Raw genomic sequence first — 24,360 nt, 5'->3', positions numbered from 1 at the left:
CAGGTGCGAAGGTGAGGTGGATCCTCCTTTTCAATCAGTACTGTGAGTAGGCGCTTTCAGGCATGTGGTGCAGAGACAGTGAAAATGGTATCTTTAGTTTGATGACCACGACAATGATGAATAATGCCCACTAGAGGGGTAGATGAGGCAATGTGATCTACTAACAACTGAGACAGTAGTTTGAATTTTGCTTTCTAGAAATCCACCAAAAATCCAGCAAAAGTTCTCACATTGTTGGGAAGAGGCCTCTTTTCTTTTATATAAAAATGTTGTAATTATCTCGCTGAGAATTCTCCTCCTCAACTGAAAAAAGAACCCCACAGAACCTTGCTTCATCTCTACTCTTGCTCCTCCTGATACCTTTCATTTATTCATTCTTTTTCATTCATTTAGTAAATATTTACTGAGCAATTTGTATATATTAGCCTCTTTATAAGATACTAGTGATACAGAAATAAAAGCTTCTGTGAGACAGACAAGTAAATTAACAAGGTGATAGGAAAATGATAATTACAAGACTACTTTTTGAATGTTGAGAAGAAACTAGAGAGGGTAGAGGAAAAAAAGTATTACAAGTCAGTCGAATAGTCCACATGTGCAAATAAAAAGTGAAATAGGCAGATAGTCTGATGCATTTGGAGAATTCAGTGTATTTGTTTTGCTGTGTGTGTGGGGGGGTGGTGGATGGTGGTGGTGGTGGTGGTGGTGGTAGTGGTGGTGGTGGTGGTGTTGATGGAAGCCAGAAGGCAAATACACAAGGTAGAAAATTCAGCAGGTCTGAATGTTGGAAATATGCACGTGATAAATATCCTGGATTCTATTCCAAAGACAACAGAGAATCCCTGAAGAATGTTAAGCAAAGATTGGCATAAATAGATAAGTGTATTAGACAGAACAGTATGAACACACATTGCAGAATGGACTGGAGTAGAACTGACCGCAGGGAGACCAGTTGGTAGGCTGTTTCAAAACGCCTCTTCTTTCCAAGTCTTACTTTCTATATGTGTTCTTGAACACTTCTTTTCAACCTTTTCCAAAACTGGCTCCACAATTATTCTCTATTACTTATAATATTGCCAATTCCACATCTTTCCTCCTGCCAGCAAACATGTTTAGAACTAATAAAACAATACGCTTTCTTTGTACCTGGCAATCTACCTAATATAATTTGCTCCCTGTCTCTCTACTTCCCTTCAGAGAGCATGTACTTCCTGGTCACCTCTTCCTATTCCTTATGCTTGACATTTGGTCTTTTCTGCTGAAACCTCTCTTGGTGAACTCCTTACTACCAAATCTAACGCTCTATTTTCAGTCTATATCCTTCTTCTCTGAGGCATCTTCTGCTATGGGCAGTGCCTCTTTCTTGAAATTTCCTCTTTGAATTCCACAACACAACAAGGTTATTCTGAAAAACTTGTGGTCTCCTTTAGAGTTCGTTTCCTCTCTCTGTGATAAAGGTAGACATTTCCAATCTTAATGTCCTTGGAGCTTTGTATTGTTTTATGTTTTTCCTTGATGAATATATCAATTTTGCCTACTGCTAATTTTCATCCTGTTACCTTTTTCTATAATATTATAAAATACAACAAAATTTTTAAAAATTTATTTCACAAATTTAACGTCCAAATCAATGACTCCTCTTAACTTTCTTATTTTGATGAATAGGACCTGACACTCAACCACCATTTATCTAGGTTTTAAACCTGTGATATTTTTTTGCTTCTTCCCCATACCTTGTTCCTCACCAAATCCATCTGGCCTGGCTCCTTACCAAATCTGAGACCTGCCACTGAGCCACATGGCCAGCTCCAAATTAGAAAGGTCGCAACATTCTTCTTCCTCCTCCTCCTCTTCCTTCTTCTTCCTTTTCATAAGACTGGAGTAATGGCTCACATCTGTAATCCCAGCACTTTGGGAGGCCGAGGCAAAAGGATCACTTAAGTCCAGGAGTTCAATACCAGACTAAGCAATATGGGGTGACACTGTCCCTACAAAAAGTTTAAAAAAATTATCTGGGATTCATGGCATGTGCCCGGAGCCCCAGCTACTCAATAGGCTGAGGCGGGAGGATTGCCACCATACTCCAGCCTGGGTGACAGATCAAGCCCCTGCCTCAAAAAGAAAAAAAAAAAAAATTTCTCCTTAAAATGTTTTTAATAGAGGTTAAAAAAAAAACACATATTTTAAAATTTACCCTCTTAACCATTTTTAAGTATACAGTTAAGTAGTATTTATCATATTTACATTGTTGTATAAAGTCCAAAACATTCTTGCCTTGTTTACAGCCCTGATTCAGAACCATTAGTCTCAACCAGCTTGCATGTTGCTTCCTCTTCTTCTCCTTGGCATCTGGCCCAGACCTAGAATTCCTCCTTGTGGTTTATATACTGCCTGTAGACATGGTGCTCCTTTTTTAGCTCTAACTTCTCATTTCTCTCTGGGACCATGCTCTGAATTTGGCCCTTTATTATACTGTTATAATTTTAGTAAATATCACATTAGTACAGCCTTTATAACTATGTCAAATAGAATTTTCTCTAGCCCTCCAAATTAATTCAGATAAGAGTTCATCAGATTCCAAAATCTTGGTGTCTACCTTCACAAACTCAATGCTATGTCCTCACTGCCACTAACCTAGACTCGTTCAGTGATTTAACTAGTTACTCCTCCATCTGCCTGCATATTTTATGCAGGCTGTGCACAAGTCCCGTAATAACTCTGCTGAAAGCCTGTAGGAGTGGTAACGTTGAGCACACCCAATTGAGTAGAAACTATTCTGATCCTGGCATGTCCCAACATACTTTTCCAGCCTATATCCACCCTATCTCTACATGCAGTCCATCATCCAGCCAACAGCCTATTCTCTAGAATCCAACATATCTCCCTGTGTCAGGAGTCTCCTCCAGGGAGCTTTCCCTAGTCAATACCTCTAGAAACCATTCTGATCATTCTTAAAGCTTTAGAGAGCCTATGAAGTTTCATCTCCTTCATCACAGCAGCCCTTATCTCCATAAGTGGATATGTGCTTGAACATCCCTAATAAAACTTGTGTTTCATTATAGTTATTTATAAATGAAGGAATGTTAGAATGTTAGAACTGCAAATAAGTTAGAGATAGTAAAGTTCAACATCTTTCTTTCTTGAGGAAAATGAAGGCCATGGAAAGAAAGTGCCTCTCTCAAAGTAACATAAGTTGATAGGACAGGGCTGGACTGAGACTAGTGTCCTTTCTATTTATTATAGCCCCATATGCTAACTCCATTCATTGATATTATGGGTTGAATTGTGTCCCCCACCCCAGAAAAGATATGCTGGAGCCCTAAACTCCAATATCTCAGAATATGACCTTACTTGGAAATAGGGTTATTGCAGATATAATTAGTTAAGATGAGACCACCCTGGAGTAAGATGGCCCCTAATCCAATATGACTGGTGTTATAAGAAGACAGCAGGTCCAACGTGGTGGCTCACACCTGTAATCCCAGCACTTTGGGAGGCCGAGGTGGGTGGATCACTCAAGGTCAGGAGTTCGAGACAAGCCTGGCCAACCCCTTAAACCCTGTCTCTACTAAAAATACAAAAAAATAAGAGGGAGTGGTGGCAGGCACCTGTAATCCCATCTACTTGGTAGGCTGAGGCAGGAGAATTGCTTGAACCCATGAGGCAGAAGTTGCAGTGAGCCAAATCGTGCCAATGCACTCCAGTCTGGGTAACAAGGGTGAAACTCTATCTCAAAGCAAAAAAGAAGAAGACAGCATATGAAGACAGAGACACACAGGAGAATACCACGTAATGTTGAAGGCAGAGATTGGAGTCTTGCAGCTACACACTAAAGGACACAAAAGATTACAGCAACCCCCCAGAAACTCGAGCGAGTCAATGAAGGATTCCATCCCAAGTTTCAGAGGAAGTATGGCACCACTAACACTGTTATTTCAGGCTTCTAGCCTCCAGAATTGTGAGACTTAATAAGTAAGTTTCTCTTGTTTTAAATCATCCCGCTTCAAATACTTTGTTACAGCAGCTCTAGGAAACTAATAAATTTGGCAAGGCAGAATAGTTAAGCACATGAACACTGCATTCAAATTAATACCATTTGTTACCTTGTTACCTTGGGCACATTTCTTGACCTCTCTAGGATTTACTTTCCTTACCTGAATATGGATATATTATCACCAGCTCCACTATGGATATATTATCACCAACTCCACAAGGCTAACATGAGCCTTAAGTGAGATAAATCACGCAAAGCACTTAAAGTGTCTGGCAGATAGAAAGCACTCAATAAATATTAACTATCAAAATAATTATTATTTAATTTCCTTGAAGACCTTCTCATCTCTGTGGACCCTGTAGACCCTAACATTTGGCTTTCACAAAGTCAGTGAGCAATAAATAATTGTTGCAATGAATATAAGTATTTGGATAGGAAATGTCTGAGATGAAAGCTTTGTTGAATTTCTCTTTCTGTCCCCTAGCCTCCAAGCTGTTGCCTTTTCACAGTAAAATGAATCTTTTGAATCAAGACCAAACTTAAGGAGGCTGATATATCATTCAGTGTCAGACTTGCTTATCTATAGGCAAGTTCTCAGTTTTGCTGAATCTTTTTATTTATTTAAGTCTGAGATGCAGAGATGAACAGCATGTTATAGCTGGGGATGGGGAGGGGTGAGTTGAGTGCAGATAGGAGGGAAGATATTAAGATTTTGGACCCCGAGTAATGTATCTATTCATTTGTTTATTGTCTGTCTTTCTACAGGGAATATAAGCTCCTTCAGATCAAATACTTTATTTGATTGGTTTACTGCTGCATCCCCAGTGTCAAAACAGTATCTGATACATAGTGAGCATTGAATAAATATTCAACCTATGAATGAACAAATAAATGAATGATGAATTTGAATTTGCCAACTCTAGAGCAGGGCCAAGATATGAGAGGAACTCCTCCTCTCCCTCTTTTCTTTCTCTTGCCGAACTCACAACTCCTCCACTTCTTCCTGTACAAGTATTGTTGAACTCTTTACTGTGCTGTCTCTTGGACTGCTGGCTAATGGGAATCATTATACCATTTCTACATTAAAGTTGATTAATTATCATTGACTGATTAACTATCATTGATTTCTCCTGTTATCGTCAGCTCCTTTGTCTCATGGAAATCCTTAGCCTACAAACATTCTCAAGTATCTAACATAATAATAACAATAGCATCCTTTCCTAATCATTGTGCCTTTCTAATTACATCTATTGATTGATTGATTGATTGATTGATTGATTGAGATGGAGTCTCTCTCTGTTGCCCAGGCTGGAGTGCAGTGGTGCAATCTTGGCTCACTGCAACTTCACCTCCCAGGTTCAAGCAATGCTCCTGCTTCAGCCTCCCAAGTAGCTGGGACTGCAGGTGCATGCCACCACACCCTGCTAATTTTTTGTGTTTTAGTATAAACAGGGTTTCACCATGTTGCCCAGGCTGGTGGCAAACTCCTGAGCTCAGGCAATCACCCTGCCTTGGCCTCCCAAAGTACATCTCTTCTTTCTTATCTCATAGTCTCCATCATCTAACCTCTATTTCTGTTAAGGAATTTCCATTTTTAACAGATTGATTCTACCTAAAATTGAACCTTTTCTTTTATAAATTTTTATATTGTAACTGGATTGGAAGATGTGGATTTAAAAATCTTGTTGATGGAATTTAAATTTAAATACAAAAGTCTATGTATAGGAGGCTCTCAAGAGATGTTGTCAACATACAAACAGGTATGCAACTTTCATGGAATTACTTAGGCTGCCTGATGAGCATTTAATGCATGTGAATTTATCTGAGACAGCTGATTAAAGCTACGTTAAATTTTTATAATGAAATATGCATATGGGTGAAAAATTGTTCATGAGAGAATTTTAAACAAATTCAAATTTGTTTACATTAGATACATTTTAATGAAGTCTTGATGGAGCTCAAATTTAAACTAGTTATATTAAATTTCATATGTATCAAGGAATTAATCATTTTATAAGTGTCATTCTCTCTCGTTTTTTTCAGATAGTGGCAGGTGTGTCTGCTTCTTTCTCCCTCTAAGCAATTCTATTTCTTGTTTTAATGGAATTGAAAATTCATATAAGATAAACCCTCTGAAATGGAAACCACTAGATATACTGACATTGTAGAAAGTGCTTCCTGTTAGCAACTCTGAGTCTGTGGCCTTTTGGGGTGAAAAGAATGTTTTGGTTTCGTTTTTCCCCTTGGCTTCCTTTAGATATTTTTTCCAAGGAATCTGTTCTCACTAAAAGAATGAGCTCATTTTCTAACATGGGATTTATGTTCTGTGGCAGAAACTACACCAAATTTGGAAATTTGCAAAGTAAACAAAACTTTGTCACCTTTTGCACTTTTTGGAGATTTGTTCAAAATGTAAAATTAAGCTTTTTGACTTATCATATATGGAGTTCAGAAAGGAATATGACAATAAAAGACTGAGTCAGCCATGTATAAGGATCTTAAAATTTTTTATTCAACTTCTAATTAAGTTCACTAATAGAGGTTGGGGTATTTATGATACAAAATAGTAGATGGATAAAAATAATTATGAAGAAGAGCACATGGATTTGCCAGTGCAGAATGGACCTTATCATGTTTCTTGACATATAACTAGCTTTGGTGTCCCTAATCTTATCTAGGGGTTTTCAATAGGAACCCCCCCTTTCATTTATAGTGCAGCCCAATCAGAGTAACTTGGTAAGAGAGAAGCTCTGCAACCTGCATATTACTGTTGAGAACAGATCTTGGAATCTCCAGCAAAGCTTCCAACCAAACCTGTTAAGTATATTGAATAAAAACCCTAGCAGATCATGAGTATGTCGTGGAATACATCGGTCCAAATTCCAGCTTTATCATAGCTATACAACAATCGGCAAATTTTATCTACATTTTAAAATCCTCCGTTTTCTTATTGGAAAATGGAACTAACCCCTATTTGTGAGAACTGAATAAAATAATATGTTTGAAAGCATCAAGCATGGTGGTTGCCCAGAGTCAATGTTTAATAAATATTATATGTGTCCTTTCTTCCCCCAAGAAGCTGGATTTAAGTTCTCATCTCAAAAACAAGCACTCAGTATAGGTTACATTACATTTGATTCAACAATGCATATATAGTACATATTCGTCACCCTGTGTTTTCTTCAGTACCTTTTGCTCAGGTAAATATTTAAAGCTGCTTGTCCACTTTCCCCTTTTGCACCTATCAATACAGTCAAATGCAAGCATAGTCCACCGCCTTCCCAGGGATATGCGCGATACTTCCTTCCTCATCTTCTCAAGACAGTCACTTTGATTGCCAGTAGTCAGAATGCAGCATATCTTCCTTCATTTATTAAACATCAATTATTCACAAATTTGATATTTTCGTTCTTTTCATAGCTAATTTCCTGTAACATATCTCACAGCTAATCTTGACAATTGAAGCTGGTAACTGCTGGCCTAAACATTTTTGAGTGTGCCTGAGGAGGGATTTGGGGTAGCCAAGCTAGGAAGAGAGAGTCGGTGGAGGAAGAAGCCTGATGGTAATGTATAACTATGGGAAGAAAATTGAATTTACTTAAAAAATAATATTGCTTCAGGGGCTTGATATTTCTTATTTCTTTTGACACAGGAAAAAGTGGGTGGTGTTGAGGTGGTGGTGCAGACTTCTAGAAACCACCAGAACAACCTGTTAAAAGTTCATGTGTCTGAAACAGATCCTGCTGTGACCCATTCACTCTTTCCACGAGAAGGGGAACTCACCCGGGACTGAAATGGGGAATCCCAGTTTCAATAACGAAGAGTGGAGTGACTGTGGACCAGTGACTTATTTGGGTTTTATTTTCCTAGTTTGTGGTCCAACGATTGAAATGCCTGTCACAGAGGTGCTATGGGATCTAATTTGACATTTTAGCTGAGAGTACTTTGAAAAACATTGAGATTACAAAAGATGGGGGAATATATGTTTTCATATCCAAAAGAATGATATCATTAAAATATTCTCATTGCATTTGGTGCCTCTTGGGAAAAGAAGCACATATGTAACACAAATGTGATTACTGGAAACACTTTTTTTTTCCATTAAAAATTCATAGTATAGTGTGCTATATAAATGCCAAGTTATAAAGTTATGTTTCAAAATGCCACTAGGAGCCCAAAATTGTGCTGCTACAATTGAGTTTCCTCTTGATGTTTCACTATTTCTTTAACAAGCAATACAAAGTAGAATAGCATTCCAATAGCTACAGCCCTAAGCCTACTTCTTCCCTAGTGGAAAATCTAGTATTAATTTAGCCAAAGTGCACAAATCCTTCAGGAATAATGGAACAGGAAATTAACTTTTCTATAGCAGTGAAGGAACTACCTGACCTTAGCAAAGCATCAATCAGAAAGTTGACTTCCATACTGAGCAGTAAACCTTCCCTACTGGACACGCCCAGAGGGCAGAAGTGATTTTGAATGTTTCCCTTTACTCCTCTCTGTGTTATTATCTTTAAGAACTATCTTTTTCTTCTGAATAAACAGTGAAAACATTAATAACACATCGGAAACTTCCAATCATACAAGCTAAACCTACTTATCCAAGAACTACGTAAGCTATTTTAAAAGCAGATAGGTTTGAGGCAGTTAGTTTTCCTGTGGGGGCGTATATGAGGACAGGGAAGAAAGGAGGTAAGTGTACTACGTTTCTTTTAAAAACAATGATTAAAATACTACCATGTTTGCTTTAAACAAACTTGTTTTGCTGGAGAGCAGATAAACTGTATTTGTGGAAACATATTCTGTCAGACATATACATTTCAAAAGCTAGAATTGTCTCCTATTTTTCTTATAAAATAATATCTTGAAAGGAAGCCCCTCTTCCGGGATATAAATAGAGATATGTCTCATCATGTCTCTAATATGCACATAATCCTAAGCACATTTCCAAAGTAACCAAGCAGTTATAGTAATGTAACCATACCCTGTGAAATCTAGCATTAAAGCAAAACTTTCCAATAAATTACTGTCAGTTGGACCAGGGCAGAGATCAAGTTTACATAATTCCTGGTATGTAATATGTTGAATGAATGGATGAATGAGATCTAGTGTAAGTTTGTGCTGTGTATTCAATATAGAGCTCTCTGTGGTGGTCAGCAGTCCCTGAATTCTTCTTTTGTACTTTCCATTTGGCTTTTAAATTCTGATAACTCCCAAACAACCTCCTCACCCAGGTCTTTCTTCATTCAAAACATGTCTTCACTTCCTGATTTCTTGAGAACGCCAAAGCAATTTGTTTGAGCATCTAAGACATGGTTTCCACTTTAGACCTGCCTGAGAACTGCTGCTAGACCATTTAAGAATAAACTAGAAATCTAGGAAGGGAATTTCTTTTCCAGCCAGCCACAGAAGAAAGCCAAAAGCTATTCTGGAACACATTTGGTCCCACAAAGAAAGGATTAGAGAGTTTAGGGACTTGAAAAGTTGGTATCAGTATTAGATGATGTCTTATTCCTTCGTTTAGAAAACTGCTTATATTTGGGGATTTTAGATATTGGCATTTCCTGCCAATTTTTCACTGTGGAAGCAAGAAGTTGGTCATCTGACATTTAAACATTCTAGAATGAATATGTAATTTGGAGACCTCCAGGGTTGATTTTGAAAGAATATGTGAGGTTGTGTTATGACATGTTAGTGTGATTGTGCAGCATCTGGCAACGTGAGTAGGAACAGGTGGACAGGGTAGGGTGGGGGACCTCCCGAGGTAAAGCATGAAAGGGAGGGTTCTCGGAGCTCAGTCAGGTTGGAGAAAGTGTTACCCAGGGTTGTCTCAAGGGATACCAAGGTTGCACATTGGTAATGGCCAGTAAGCTCAAAGGACCAGATAAGAAGGCCACGGAGACTGAATGGTGAATAGCAATGAGGGTGCTAAGAGTAAGCAAGAAAACAGAATGAATGCCCAGGCACAAATGTGTGCTGAAGGAAACTTGGTCTATTTCTTTTATGTGGAATGTGGTGCCTCTTCCCCACATTCCTCTTAACACTGTGGTCTCTCCATGAATAGGATAAGGCAATGTTTTTCTGGGTTTGCCAGGTATGTGCCCCTACCCTGCAGGTCTTCATTCAACAAGAAGTGGACCAGATCTTTGCCACCCTGAAGATACAGAGTCACCTGCATGGAGTATATTGGCTATCTACCCTTAACCATCCATTCAGCTCAAGGAAGCCCTGGATTTCTGGGGAAAATCCAGATGAACTGGTTGATACATTCATATGAATGCCAAGGGGAGAAGACAGGAGCCAGAGATGCTATTCTTGGGATTGACAATGTTAAACAGTTGAAATGGGCTTAGAACCTATCCTCCTCCTCCAGGGGGTATAAGTGTGGTGACTGGATAGGCAGTGGATGGAGAATCTCTTAATCCCCAACTCAGTGCCTGAATTCGACCCTTACATCCGGCAGGTGTTCCATTAGGCTGGACTCTGCCCAGAGGAGGACATGTTTGCTCTGTGCCAGAAAGAGATTGTAGGCCAGCTGCCACAAGTTTGTTCATGATGAGCCACTGCAGAGCCCTGGGCTCTGTGTGTGTGCAGAAGTGAAATGCAAAGGAGACAGCAAAGCTAGGAAGACCACTGAGGTCATAAGCTGGGCAGGATGGGAAGTGGGAAGATGAGGAGCACACCTTGTAATTGGGAAAGTCGATAGAGGAGAATGAAAACCAAATGGGAAATGAAAGAATTCAGGAATTTCTAGAAGAACACATGGAAGGCCCTAAGATCAGACACTGATGAATATATTTTCTCAGCCTTAAACAGAGAATGTAATGTTTCTAAAAGGGCTTTTTATACAGTAATGTGTGAATTCATTTATAGAACAGTATAACAAAGTACAAATGAAATCATATTTAGTTGGCCAGTTAACAAATGGCCTCATTTCTGGTCCAGCCCCCAAATCTAAGAAGTATGTTCATTGTATGTATGACATCATACTCCTATGCATTTTTCTAATGATACGTTTGTTCTGATACTGAGTTTTTAGCAGAGAATAATCATAGAGATGGTGGCTCATTTATTATTTTGAAATTATTTAATGTCCCATATATAAATACTACCTTTTCATATCCTACTTGTAATTTGACAGAACACTTATGAACAGTATGATTAAAATTTTAAAGACTTTTACTTAAATTGTGTTAATTTTTCAACATGTTATTTGACAATTATTTCCGATGTATTTCTTTAATAATATCTTACATTTTTGAGGGACTACATATTTTTGAATGCTTTCTTCTAAACTGAGTCATTTTGAATTCTTACAGTAGCACAAAAAGCAGAAGGAAGGTGTCAGTGCTCATTTGCAGATGAGGAAAATGGAGTTCATCAAGTGGAACTTAATTCGTGTCAGCTGATAATGAATGGGGTTGGAGAGAGAAACAGAGAGACTTGAGATTCAGGCGGCCTTGCGACGTGTCTGGAAAAGCCTCCAACTCAGATTCAGAGCCTCTGGCATCTATGAAAATGTTTGGTCAATCGCATGATGCTTAGGTATTGATATTGTTGTCGTAATTACCCCAGTGCTCTTTCCTTTCTGCTACAATGCCTCTGTATGGACTTACTATTTTAAGGCTGAATTGCTGAATTAACTTGCTGTTTTGGCATCGGGGACAGAGACTTGCTATTATATTAACATTTTTCAAAAGAACAAGGTCTTTCCTTGTCCTCTGCTTGTTATTTCATAATTGCAGATTGTCAGTTCTCCGTATTTTCTTCTTTATAGACATCCTTTAACTACTTCTGACACTGTGGTAAGACTCAGAGGGCAATAGGGAACCTCACGGAGTCAGCTGGAGAGCACTTACTTTTAACACCAGCAAAAGCAATCAGGGCTTGGAGATGGAAAGAAAACAACTTCTCCCTCCTCTTAAGCGCTATATGGGTGTCTGAGAAAGAGAGGACAGGGATGGAGCAAGAGTCTAAGGAAGAGGAAAGCAGAGGGAGGGAGAAGAGATTAAAGAGGGACACACTTAGGAGTGGTTCCCATTGGCTACAAAATAGGGAATCGTATCAAATTGTGTCAAAAAGAAGAAAACAAGCAAACTATATTCTCTTCGATCCTTTCAAGTTCTATCTTATTTTCAAGATCTGCCTTATTTTTACAGATATAATGAAGGAAACTGTCAAGACCAACGTCTCTCAGCTCTCCCTGTTTTTATAATCCCAGTTGGATCTCTGTTATGTCTGTGAGGTTACAGTAAATAGTAAACTGCTGACCCACAGCTGTGCATCGTGGGTGGCAACTCAAAGAAGCCTTGAAAAGAAGGCTGAAAAAGATGCTTTATACTGCTTTTAAAAACAGCTAGAAAAGAGAAAAAGGAAAATTGAGGAGAAGCAGAAAAGGGGAATAGTATAGCTTCCTCCACGTTGGTTGACACGAATGAGCATTCCAGTGGAGTTAAAGATTGGTGGGCAACAATCAACGCGAGGCAAAGGAAGGCAAGAAGTCACAGCTGGTGATCTTAGATGCACCCTTGAGGAGAAATCGCTCTTCTTATGTTCTTAGTTTTGCTTTTAATTTCTTTCTACCTCCAAGATTCACGCTATGTGTAAGGGCTAGCCTGGGGAAGGAAGGAACTGCACTGGAGCTTAACTACACCCAGCATGATTCTACATTTGCTAGAGTTTGAAGCGTTGTGAAACTGTTCAGGTTGTATTTTTTTTTTAACTGTCTTTCAACTTGTACTCTTCCATTCTTTATTCTCTCCTTCTCTCCTTTCAGTTACACAAGCTCTACGTTGTACACCTTTTGCAGAAAGACCCCAAAGCTTTGAGTGAGGAGAATGGGCATTAAACATTGAGGTTACCCAGGAATTCTGAGTTTACCTTCAGATTATATGTTTACTGTTTTATAGATTTGATGGGAAATCTTCTCATAAGGAAGAATTGTGATTGATCTCTGAGGTGTCAGTATTTCAGATGTGGCCTAAAGCAACTAAGGCATTACAGCATTTATCATTAATTATTTTCTAGCCTGGGGTATCCAAGTCCGGGTCTGTCCTGCTGTGTCCTTCTTTTTTCTTCTTTTCTGCCTTCCTCTACTCTCAAAGAACGAGGCTTACTGACTCCCTTTCTGTTTACTGAGTGTCTTCACAACAAATTAATTTTCCTGAAATTTTCTCCCCACTACTAGGATGTTTTCATTCTCTGTACCTTAGCTCTCTCTTTCTCAGTTACACATAGCGTTATTTGACCATCTTGTTGCTCCTTCTCCTTGCTCTTTCTACACCAAATCGGGCTTCATAGCGCAGAACTCACTGTGCATACCCTCACAGTTCTCTGTCTTCCCAGGGTTACCCTGCATGGTTCATTGCCTCCGTAGGGCAGGTATCAGGCATTCCTCTTAATGCTTAGTGACTGAGATTACTGTCACCATTTTCTTTCATTTTTATTTTATTTTATTATTGCATTTTAGATATTGGGGTACATGTGAAGAATATGCAAGATTGTTGCATAGGTACACACATGATAGTGTGATTTGCTGTCTTCCTCCCCACCACCTATATCTGGCATTTCTCCCCATGCTATCTCTCCCCAACTCCCCACTCCCTGCTGTCCCTCCCCTGTTTCCCCCCAGCAGACCCCAGTGTGTGATGCTCCCCTACCTGTGTCCATGTGTTCTCATTGTTCAATACATATGAATGAGAACATGTGGTGTTTGATTTTCAGTTCTTGTGTCAGTTTGCTGAGAATGATGGTTTCCAGGTTCATCCATGTCCCTACAAAGGACACAAACTCATCATTTTTGATGGCTGCATAATATTCCATGGTGTATATGTGCCACATTTTCCCTGTCCAGTCTAACATCAATGGGCATTTGGGTTGGTTCCAGGTCTTTGCTATTGTAAACAGTGCCACAGTGAACATTCGTGTGCATGTGTCCTTATAGTAGAACGATTTATAATCCTTTGGGTATATACCCAGTAATGGGATTGCTGCATCAAATGGAATTTCTATTTCTAGGTCCTTGAGGAATCGCCACACTGTCTTCTACAAAGGTTGAGATAATTTACACTCCCACCAACAGTATAAAAGTGCCCCTATTTCTCCAGCATCTGTCATCTCCAGATTTTTTAATGATTGCCATTCTAACTGGCATGAGATGGTATCTCAGTGTAGTTTTGATTTGCATTACTCTAATGACCAGTGATGATGAGCATTTTTTTCATATGTTTGTTGGCCTCATGTATGTCTTCTTTTGTAAAGTGTCTGTTCATGTCCTTTAGCCACTTTTGAATGGGCTTTTTTTTTTTTTTTTTTTTCTTGTAAATCTGTTTTAGTTCTTTGTAGATTCTGGATATCAGCCCTGTGTGAGATGGGTAGATTGCAAAAAATTTTTTCCCATTCTGTTGGTTGCTGATTCACTCTAATGACTGTTTCTTTGGTGTGCAGAAGCTGTGGAGTTTGATTAGGTCTCGTTTGTCTATTTTGGCTTTTATTGCCAATGCTTTTGGTGTTTTGGTCATGAAGTCCTTGCCTATGCCTGTGTCCTGAATGGTTTTGCCTAGACTTTCTTCTAGGGTTTTTATGGTGTTAGGTCTTATGTTTAAGTCTTAAATCCATCTGGAGTTAATTTTAGTGTAAGGTGTCAGGAAGGGGTCCAGTTTCTGCTTTCTGCATGTGGCTAGCCAGTTTTCCCAACACCATTTATTAAACAGGGAATCCTTTCCCCATTGCTTGTTTTTGTCATGTTCATCAAAGATCAGATGGTTGTAGATGTGTTGTGTTGCCCCCAAGGCCTCTGTTCTGTTCCATTGGTCTATATCTCAGTTTTGGTACCAGTACCATGCTGTTTTGATTCCTGTAGCCTTGTAGTATAGTTTGAAGTCCAGCAGTGTGATGCCTCTTGCTTTGTTCTTTTTCTTAGAATTGACTTGGTTATGTGTGCTCTCTTTTGGTTCCATATGAAGTTTAAGGTGGTTTTTTCCAGTTCTGTGAAGAAGGTCATTGGTAGCTTGATGAGTATAGCATTGAATCTGTAAATTACCTTGGGCAGTATGGCCATTTTGATGATATTGATTCATCCTAACCAGGAACATGGAATGTTTCTCCATCTCTTTGTGTCCTCTCTTATTTCATTGAGCAGTGGTTTGTAGTTCTCCTTGAACAGGTCCTTTACATACTTTGTTAGTTGTATTCCTCCTAGGTATTTTATTCTCTTTGTAGCAATTGTGAATGGCAAATCATTCTTGATTTGGCTCTCTTTAAGTCTGTTATTGGTGTATAGGAAGGCTTGTGATTTTGCACATTGATTTTGTATCCTGAGACTTTGCTAATGTTGCTTATCAGTTTCAGGAGATTTTGGGCTGAGAAGATGGGGTCTTCTAGATATGCAATCATGTCGTCTGCAAATAGAGACAATTTGACTTCCTCCTTTCCTATTTGAATACACTTTATTTTTTTTTCTTGCCTGATTTCTCTGGCTAGAACTTCCAATACTATATTGAATAGGAGTGTTGAGAGAGTGCATCCTTGTCTAGTGCCAGATTTCAAGGGGAATGCTTCCAGTTTTTGCTCATTCAATATGATATTGGCTGTTGGTCTGTCATAAATAGCTTTTATTATTTTGAGATACGTTCCATCAATACCTAGTTTATTGAGGGGTTTTAGTATATAGGGCTGTTGAATTTTGTCAAAGGCCTTCTCTGCATCAATTGAGATAATCATGTGGTTTTTGTCTTTGGTTCTGTTTATATGGTGAATTACATTTATAGATTTGCATATGTTGAACCAGCCTTGCATCCCTGGGATGAATCCTACTTGATCATGGTGGATAAGTTTTTTGATGTGCTGTTGCAATCGGTCTGCCAATATTTTATTGAAGATTTTTGCATCTATGTTCATCGTGGATATTGGCCTGAAGTTTTCTTTTCTTTCTCAGTCTCTGCTGGGTTTTGGTATTAGGATGATGTTGGTGTCATAAAATGATTTGGGAAGGATTCCCTCTTTTTGGATTGTTTGGTAAAGTTTCAGAAGGAATGGTGCCAGCTCTTCTTTGTATGTCTGGTAGAATTCAGCTGTGTACCCATCTGGACCTGGGCTTTTTTGAGTGGTGGGCTTTTAATTGCTGCCTCAACTTAAGACCTTGTTAGTGGTCTATTCAAGGTTTTGACTTCTTTATTTTTTTTTGTTTGTATTTTATTTTTTGATTGCATTTTAGGTTTGGGGGTACATGTGAAGAACATGCAAGATTGTTGCATATGTACACACATAGCAGTGTGATGTGCTGCCTTCCTCCCCATCACCTGTATCTGGCATTTATCTCCATGCTATCTCTCCCAAACTCCTCACCCCCCGCAGTCCCTCTCCTATTTTCCCCCAACTTCTTCCTGGTTTAGGCTCGGGAGGATGCAAGTGTCCAGGAATTTATCCATTTCTTCCAGGTTTACTAGTTAATGTGCATAGAGTTGTTTGTAATAATCTCTGATGATGTTTTGAATTTCTGTGGACTCTGTGGTGATATCCCCTTTATCATTTTTTATTGCATCTATTTGATTATTTTGTCTTTTCTTTTTTATTAATCTGGCTAGTGGTCTGTCTATTTTGTTGATCTTTTTGAAAAACCAGCTCCTGGATTTATTGATTTTTTGAAGGTTTTTTTTGTGTGTCTATATCTCCTTCAGTTCTGCTCTGATCTGTTATTTCCTGTCTTCTGCTAGCTTTTGAGTTTTTTTGATCTTGCTCCTCTAGCTCTTTCAATTTTGATGATAGGGTGTCGATTTTAGATCTCTCCTTGCTTCTCATTTGAGCATTTATTGCTATATATTTTTCTCTAGAGACTGCTTTAAATGTGTCCCAGAGATTCTGGTATGTTGTGTCTTCATTCTCATTGGTTTTGAAGAACATCTTTATTTCTGCCTTTATTTCATTGTTTATCTAGTCAACATTCAAGAGCCAGTTGTTCAGTTTTCCATGAAGCTGTGTGGTTCTGAGTTAGTTTCTGAATTCTGAGTTCTAACTTGATTGCACTTTGGTCTAAGAGACTGTTAATGATTTCCATTCTTTTGCATTTGCTGAGGAGTGATTTACTTCAAATTATGTGGTCAATTTTAGAGTAGGTGTGATGTGGTCCTGAGAAGAATATATATTCTGTGGATTTGGGGCGGAGCATTCTGTAAATGTCTATTAGGTTTGCTTGGTCCAGGTCTGAATTCAATTCCTGGGAATCCAAGCTGGAAAATACTCTTCAGTATATTATCTAGGAAAATTTCCCCAACCTAGCAAGGCAGGGCAACATTCAAGTCCAGGAAATACAGAGAACACCAGAAAGATATTCCTCAAGAAGAGCACCCCCAAAGCACATAATCTTCAGATTCACCAGGGTTGAAATGAAGGAGAAAATGCTAAGGGCAGCCAGAGAGTAAGGTTGCATTACCCACAAAGGGAAGCCCATCAGACTCACAGCAGATCTCTCAGCAGAAACCCTAAAAGCCAGAAGAGAGTGGGGGCCAATATTCAACATCCTTAAAGAAAAGAACTTTTAGCCCGTAATTTCATATCCAGCCAAACTAAGCTTCATAAGTGAAGGAAAAATAAAATCCTTTGTGAACAAGCAAGTATTCAGAGATTTCATCACCACCAGGCCTGCTTTACAAGAGCTCCTGAAAGAGGCACTAAACATAGAAAGGAACAATCAGTACCAGCCACTCCAAAAACATACTGAATGGTAAAGAGCATCAACACAGTGAAGAAACTGCATCAACTAAGGGGCAAAACAGCCAGCTAGCATCAAAATGGCAGGATCAAATTCACACATAACAATATTAACCCTAAATGTAAATGGGCTAAATGCCCCAATCAAAAGACACAGCCTGGCAAATTGGATAAAAAGCCAAAACCCATAGGTGTGCTACATCCAGGAAACCCATCATGCATGCAAGGATACACAAAGGCTCAAAATAAAGGGGTGGAGGAAGATTTACCATGCAAATGGAGAGCAAAAAAAAGCAGGAGTTGCAATTCTCATCTCTGATAAAATAGACTTTAAAGCAACAAAGATCAAAAGAGACAAAGAAGGACATTACAAACTGGTAAAAGGATCAATGCAACAAGAAGAACTAACGATCCTAAATATATACACACCCAATACAGGAGCACCCAGATGCATAAGGTAAGTTCTTAATGACTAACAAAGAGACTTAGACTCCCACAAAATAATCGTGGAAGACTTTAACACCCCATTGTCAATATTAGATCAACGAGACAGAAAATTAACACGGATAACCATTTTCTTTTCCTTTTTTAAAAGCCGCTTTTCTGCAATGTGGAAGGGGTGGCTTGCAGTTTTTAGAAAATATTGCAATTTAGATAGTGAAATTCTGGCCTTCTGAAATTCTATGAGGGTACTCATCCATCCAGAAAACAAAACAAGAAAATCACTTTTTTTCTGTCTATACTATGTCCAGTTTTCCTCATCTGCCTCCTCCCTGACATGGCTTTAGTAAGCTGAATTAAAGTTCTTCAAAATCAGACTTACCTGTAGAGACCAGCATAGAGTTATTCACTTTTAAATTCTCCACTACTCACCGCGTTTAGGTTTCCTACTAGCTACTTAACAAGATAAAAAGTAATATTACATTGCTCCATTTTTATAATCATTGCCAGTCATTTCTGGTTGCCTATCTGACCCTATTTGCCACTCACAATAGAATGCTTTCATGCTGCTGGCCTTCAGGGACCTTCAAGGATTGCCCTTCAAGGGAGAAAAAAAGACAACTTTTCAAGGCAAGGAAAAGATAGGAAGAGAAATTACTGATTTAATTTAATTACTTGTTTTCTTTCATACACAATATTCACAATATAGGCAAGCAGTAACACCAAATCATCTAAAAAAGCTCCTAGGTCATTCTGTAACAAACCAGAACCCTTATGTCCATAGGGATTTATATGATTTCATTAATGGTTTATTGTTCTTCTTGCTAAACAATAAGCTCAGTGAGGTCTAGAACCTCGATAGGATTCTTCACTGTTGCATTTCCAGACCCTAAGATCAGGCCTGTCACATAGAAAATGCTCACAAATGTTAAATAGGCAAATGAAAGAATGATGAGAAAAAGAGAGAGGACAGAGGCAGATTTGGCCTTGCCAACCGGAATCTGTCCCAGCAAGTGCTTTTCTTCAGCAGTTCTCAGCAATCGCAGCCCAGGTGCAGGACAGGCAGGTCACTAGGATTTCCTCAGGCCCCTCAGCTCAGTGTTTCCACAGTATCCTATGCCTCCTGATTTACCAGGCTTATCCTAGTTTATTATAACTAGTTGTTTGTGTTTGATTTTCTTGATGGACTGTTAGCTCTTTAAAGGCAGAGGATTTACTGTGGATTCCAAGCTCTTTCGTGTTTGATGTTTTGCCATGTGGCTATGAAGGAAGTACAGCAGAGCAAGGAAATTTAATATATTAGATAGAGGGTGGTTTGAGTGTTGTACCATAGAATCTGAACTGCAGAGAGAGAAGCTGAAGAAAAAGGAGGCCAGCAGAAAGTTCAGGCTGTGCACAGCGGCTCACATCTGTAATCCCAGCACTTTGGGAGGCCAAGGCAGATGGATTGCTTGAGCCCAGTAGTTCAAGACCAGCCTGGGAAACATGGTAAAAACATCATCTCTACAGAAGTATTAGCTGGAAGTGGTAGCATATGCCTGTAGTCTTAGCTACTTGGGAGACTGACGTGGGAGGATGGCTTGAGCCTGAGAGGCGGAAGTTGTAGTAAGCCTAGATCATGCCACAGAACCAGCCCGTCTTAAAAAAAAAAAAAAAAAAAAAGGAAGGAAGGAAGAAAGAAAGAGAAAGAAAATTCAGATTAGGTGAAAAGACTAATGACTGAAGAACTAAGAAACTGGAAGTAAATGAGAAGAGCCAAATACTTCAGTGCAATCAAAGAATGGAATATCTCATTTTATACTTTCAGAGGAGGGGCTGTTCTAGGACCCCAATGTGTAAGATTCAGCCACTAGAGCTGTGTTTGAAAGGAAGTAGAGGAGAATCACTGGAGATAAAGAGGTCATGAATATTTTATGGCTTGAGATGCAGATTTTGAAGACTTGACTGAGATATTCCAGTAGATTTTTTTCCACCTAATAGTAAAATAAAGGACATGTGTATATTTATGACTAATAAGCTCATACTTGGCATTTATGTATCCACTCATTTGCTCATTTATTTATCCATTCTCTCTTATTTAGAACCTGGCAGTAAGCTGCATACACAAAAATGGCCAAAGCAGACAAATCTAGGCCCTCATGGAACAGAGTAGTAGGAGAGGTGGCCATTAAACAAATAATATATAATTTTATACATTGTGAACTGTGCCAGTGGGAAAATTACATTGAGGGGTAGGTGATAATGGATTTTGGCAATGCCTGTTTAAGTGGCTGCTATTTTATCATAGCTCTATTGGGAATACATTTGTTTTTTTTTAATTTTTAAGATTTTTTTTTTTTTTTTTTTTGAGACAGAGTCTCAGTCTGTCACTGTGACTGGAGTGCAGTGGCATGATCTTGGCTCACTGAAACTGCTACATCCCGGGTTCAAGCGATTCTCCTGCCTCAGCCTCCAGAATAGCTGGGATTATAGGCATGTCACCATGCCCAGCTAATTTTTCTATTTTTAGTAGAGATGAGGTTTTACCATGTTGGCCAGGTGCCTGACCTCAAGTGATCCTCTGGTCTCAGCCTCCCAAAGTGCTGGGATTACAAGTGTGAGCCGCCGCACCCGTCAGGAATACATTTTTGATAAGGAAACTTTATTACTTTTTTAATCTCTCTTATTTGTGCATAAATCCACAGGTGAGTGAATTTGCCTATCATTGAATGTTGAGGGCGGAGATAGCCCCAAAGTACAGTGTGGGAGTAGAGTCAGAAGATGCACAGACACGGAGTAGTTCAGAGAAATGTGTAGCATTCCCATCATCAGCTTGAGATTTAGTTAAATTAGCTGTAAGATGCAGACAGAAGTACACTAAACCTTCGTTTAGAGAGGAACATTCTTTCAAGCCTCGCCTTGCATATTGAGAAACCTGTGGTCCCTAAATTGTCCTGCAATTAGAAGATAATTTTTAATAGAAAATGTATATGTTATAGATTCTAGAAAATTCCTTCCATTTATTTATTACATTCCCTAAAATAAGCATACATTTCACCAATGGGAAAAAGAATCTATATTTTATTCTTACAATGGAAAAATGAAAACATAATTCAATATGATAGACTCTATAGTATTTCTAAAACGCCAAAAATCTGAACCAGGAAGGCAATTTAACTTTTAGTCATATATGACACACATCCAAAGTCTACTATATGATTTGTATTTGAGCATCAAAAGATGTCATAAATACACGGCTACTTTAATAAATCCAGAAAAAAAAATCTTTCTGCTGTGTGAAAAAAAAGAAACAAGTTTTATTTTTCAGCCTTATTGTATTTCAAAGAGGTATGTATCTTGGTTTTTGGTAAGTCTTAGTAAAGATTTTTTAATAATGTGAGTAACAAATACAGTACTTTTATAATGTAGCTCTTTATTCAACTTTTTACTGTAAATTCATTATTTTCTTTAAATATTTCACTCTATATTTGTCATCCCTGCTGCTATTTATAATTCTTTTGAAATAAGTTTGTTAATACAAGTCCTAACCACTTTCTATTCCCAGTCTTCCATGACCATATTTATAACAAAGACTTCTACATATTGAAGGGAAAGATGTTTGCATTCACTCATTCAAAGAATATTTATTATGTGTCTTTTATATATCAAGTACTGTTTTTAGGCTGGGAAAGCAAAAGTGAACAAAACGGACAAAAACATATGCTTTCATTTAGCTTCCATTCTGGTATGGAGAGACAGAAAATAAACATAATAAGTTTCCAAGATAGGAGGCCCAGGGAACAAAAATCAAATAAAGGTAATAAGTAAACAAATTATGCATTAAAACATAATCACTTCTATAGAGAAATATGTACATCAGGTATACGTAATCATACATATTCTTGCAAAAATGCTTTCTATGACAGAGACGAAGCCATATTAATTGAAAGGCTTATGGGATTTTGCATATAAAGTTATAATATAATATTGGTATTATTCAGTTTTATTTACATATATTTAACATAATTTATTGGTGAGACACTGTGTTGGACACTTTCATATGGAAAATTCATTTCATTCCCAGTACAACCTCATGAAATAGGATTTGTTACTTCAATTACATATGTGAGAAAACTCTGATGTGGGCAGATTAAATAATTTAGCTCAGTGGATGGAACAAGCAAGTAATGGAGCCAGAATTCAAATCCAGATTTTTGATCCCCAGTCTTCTCTTTTTACTCTACATTGCTGCATCTAATGCTTCCAGTTATTTATGACCACATTCTGTCCTTTGCTTTATCTCAGATGGCACAAAGTTTTCAGATTTTGGCATCCTTTCAGTAAAAATAAAGTGTCCGGTTATAAAACAACTTCTATGTGGTCTAGCAAAGGGATTTCTAAGCAAATATTTTGCAGCTCTCTCAAGATGAAAGAGAAGCAGGTGAACACTCAGGAGTTCACAGTTTTAACATTCAGTGACGTTCATTCTTTTCTAAATTCTGGGCCAGCAGGGTTGTAAGTGTCAAGTGAAGCTGTTGTAGTGGTGGCCAGGCTAAATGTATTCCTCCACTAAAAATCCGCCTTTGGAATTGTGGGAATAATCAGAACCTCTTATTTCTTGAAGTGCTGCTATTAACATTTGATGATCTCGCACTTGCTGGTGCGGTTGACATAATTGTTCACATCGTTTTAATTTCACATACGCAATGTGTGCACCTGTTGTCAGACCAGCTAAAACTGTTCTTGCCCTTTGATATTGGGCCATTCTGCTGATACAGTGTGTTATAAATATGACAAGGACAGCAGCAGTTTGTATTACAGGATAATACAACATAATTCTACTGACAAGCTCATTTCCTATTTATTCTCTATAGTCTGAGATGTGGGTTAAAATTTCAGTCTACGCTATGAAGCTTATTACCAAATATGGCAAATAATTACAATTTATTTAGACTGTGCCCTCTACAGGGTATACTAGTAAGAGTGGCATTGTTCTTGCTTACATTGATCTTGATGGGGCAGGGGCAGGGGGAGAGGATGGTATCTTTCAAAATAAAAACTACTTAAAGTTTAAAAGTATACCTTCCTTGTGTGAAATCCCTTTTGTACTTAAGCCAGCTGTAATAGAGAGGAGCATCCTGTGATTACAAAGGAAAATGTAAGGTGAGAATTCTGGATACAGTGAGTTTGCTTCAGTGACACTGATATTCTGGGAAGCATCTGTCTTCCCCTTTCACGTAGGGGAAAGTTTGTTTACTTTGGCTTTCTGCAGGCTGCTCAGTTCCCTCTAACCCCTACGTCCAAAGGCTCGATGTGTATTTGGTTTCGAGTACTCCTTATATGTTCATATTGCCAACAATTATAACACTTAGGGAGAAATTATGTCCCACTTTTCATTTAAACTGTTGCATTTAAATAGTTTTCTCATCAACAAAATACAGTATCGTTTAACAAAGGAAAATACCTTGTTCTCCCAAAGTACCATGTATAGAAGATATGATTAACTAGAGTTCCATTCCTTTTAATTATATTCATCACACACATAGTAAGCAACTATGTTGGCATGTGCCTGGCAGAATGCAAACTCAGAAACAGTTTTTTTTTTCAGACTTATTGTTCTTTGTGATATATTATTATTAAAAAATAAGACCTTATGGTACCTCCTACATGGCAGGCATTGTTCTGAGCACTTTACAAGTATTAACTGTCTTATTGTCTGAAGTCACCCAAATGGTGCTGATGATTTGAACCCAGCAGTTTAGATCCAGAGTTTGTGTCCTTCTGAACTACTCTATGCTTTGTCTATGAATTTTCAGCTAGAAATAGTTTGTATGCCATAAAAAAATAGGATATGGTTCCTGCCCCTCAAAGGTCAAGAGAATTTACAATCTAACTCTGTTTCTTTCTTCTATCAATATGCATCTTTAAACATTTTGATAGATGCTGTGATTCATTAATTTATTAAATACATTCATTTATTAAGCATATACCATATACCATATGTCATATGTTGGGATAAACATTTGCGAGACATAAACAATGCAGGCCTGGCTGTTCAGGAGCTGATTTTTTAAAAAAAATGTAATTTCCTTTCATGAGTTCTAATGGAAGTATGCATTTCAGTTGGAAATTTCCAAAAGAGATTATGCTTGACTATTGAGAGCTGATTTGGAATTTGACAAGTGAAATAATGAAAAGAGGAAGGAACTGTAGGTGGAAGGTACAGTGATGTATAAAGG

General features: G+C 38.2%; 1 protein-coding gene across 7 annotated transcripts in view; it reads left to right on the top strand.

Annotated features, from left to right (window-relative positions):
* CPED1 (cadherin like and PC-esterase domain containing 1) overlaps positions 1 to 24,360 on the top strand; it is a 310,759-nt gene that overhangs the window by 5,245 nt on the left and 281,154 nt on the right. Inside the window, exon 2 of one of the 7 annotated variants that reach the window (XM_074379156.1) lies at positions 11,314 to 11,539. The exons of the other annotated variants lie outside the window; for them this stretch is intronic. The gene's annotated coding sequence lies outside the window, so the exon portion shown is untranslated. The remainder of the gene's footprint in view (positions 1 to 11,313; positions 11,540 to 24,360) is intronic. 7 annotated transcript variants of the gene reach the window in all.

The sequence above is a fragment of the Saimiri boliviensis genome, chromosome 10 (genome assembly GCF_048565385.1).
Source record: "Saimiri boliviensis isolate mSaiBol1 chromosome 10, mSaiBol1.pri, whole genome shotgun sequence".
In the NCBI taxonomy this organism is placed as follows: Eukaryota; Metazoa; Chordata; class Mammalia; order Primates; family Cebidae; genus Saimiri; species Saimiri boliviensis.
Note: the sequence above shows the minus strand (reverse complement) of the source record. Positions and strands in the feature narration are given on the sequence as shown.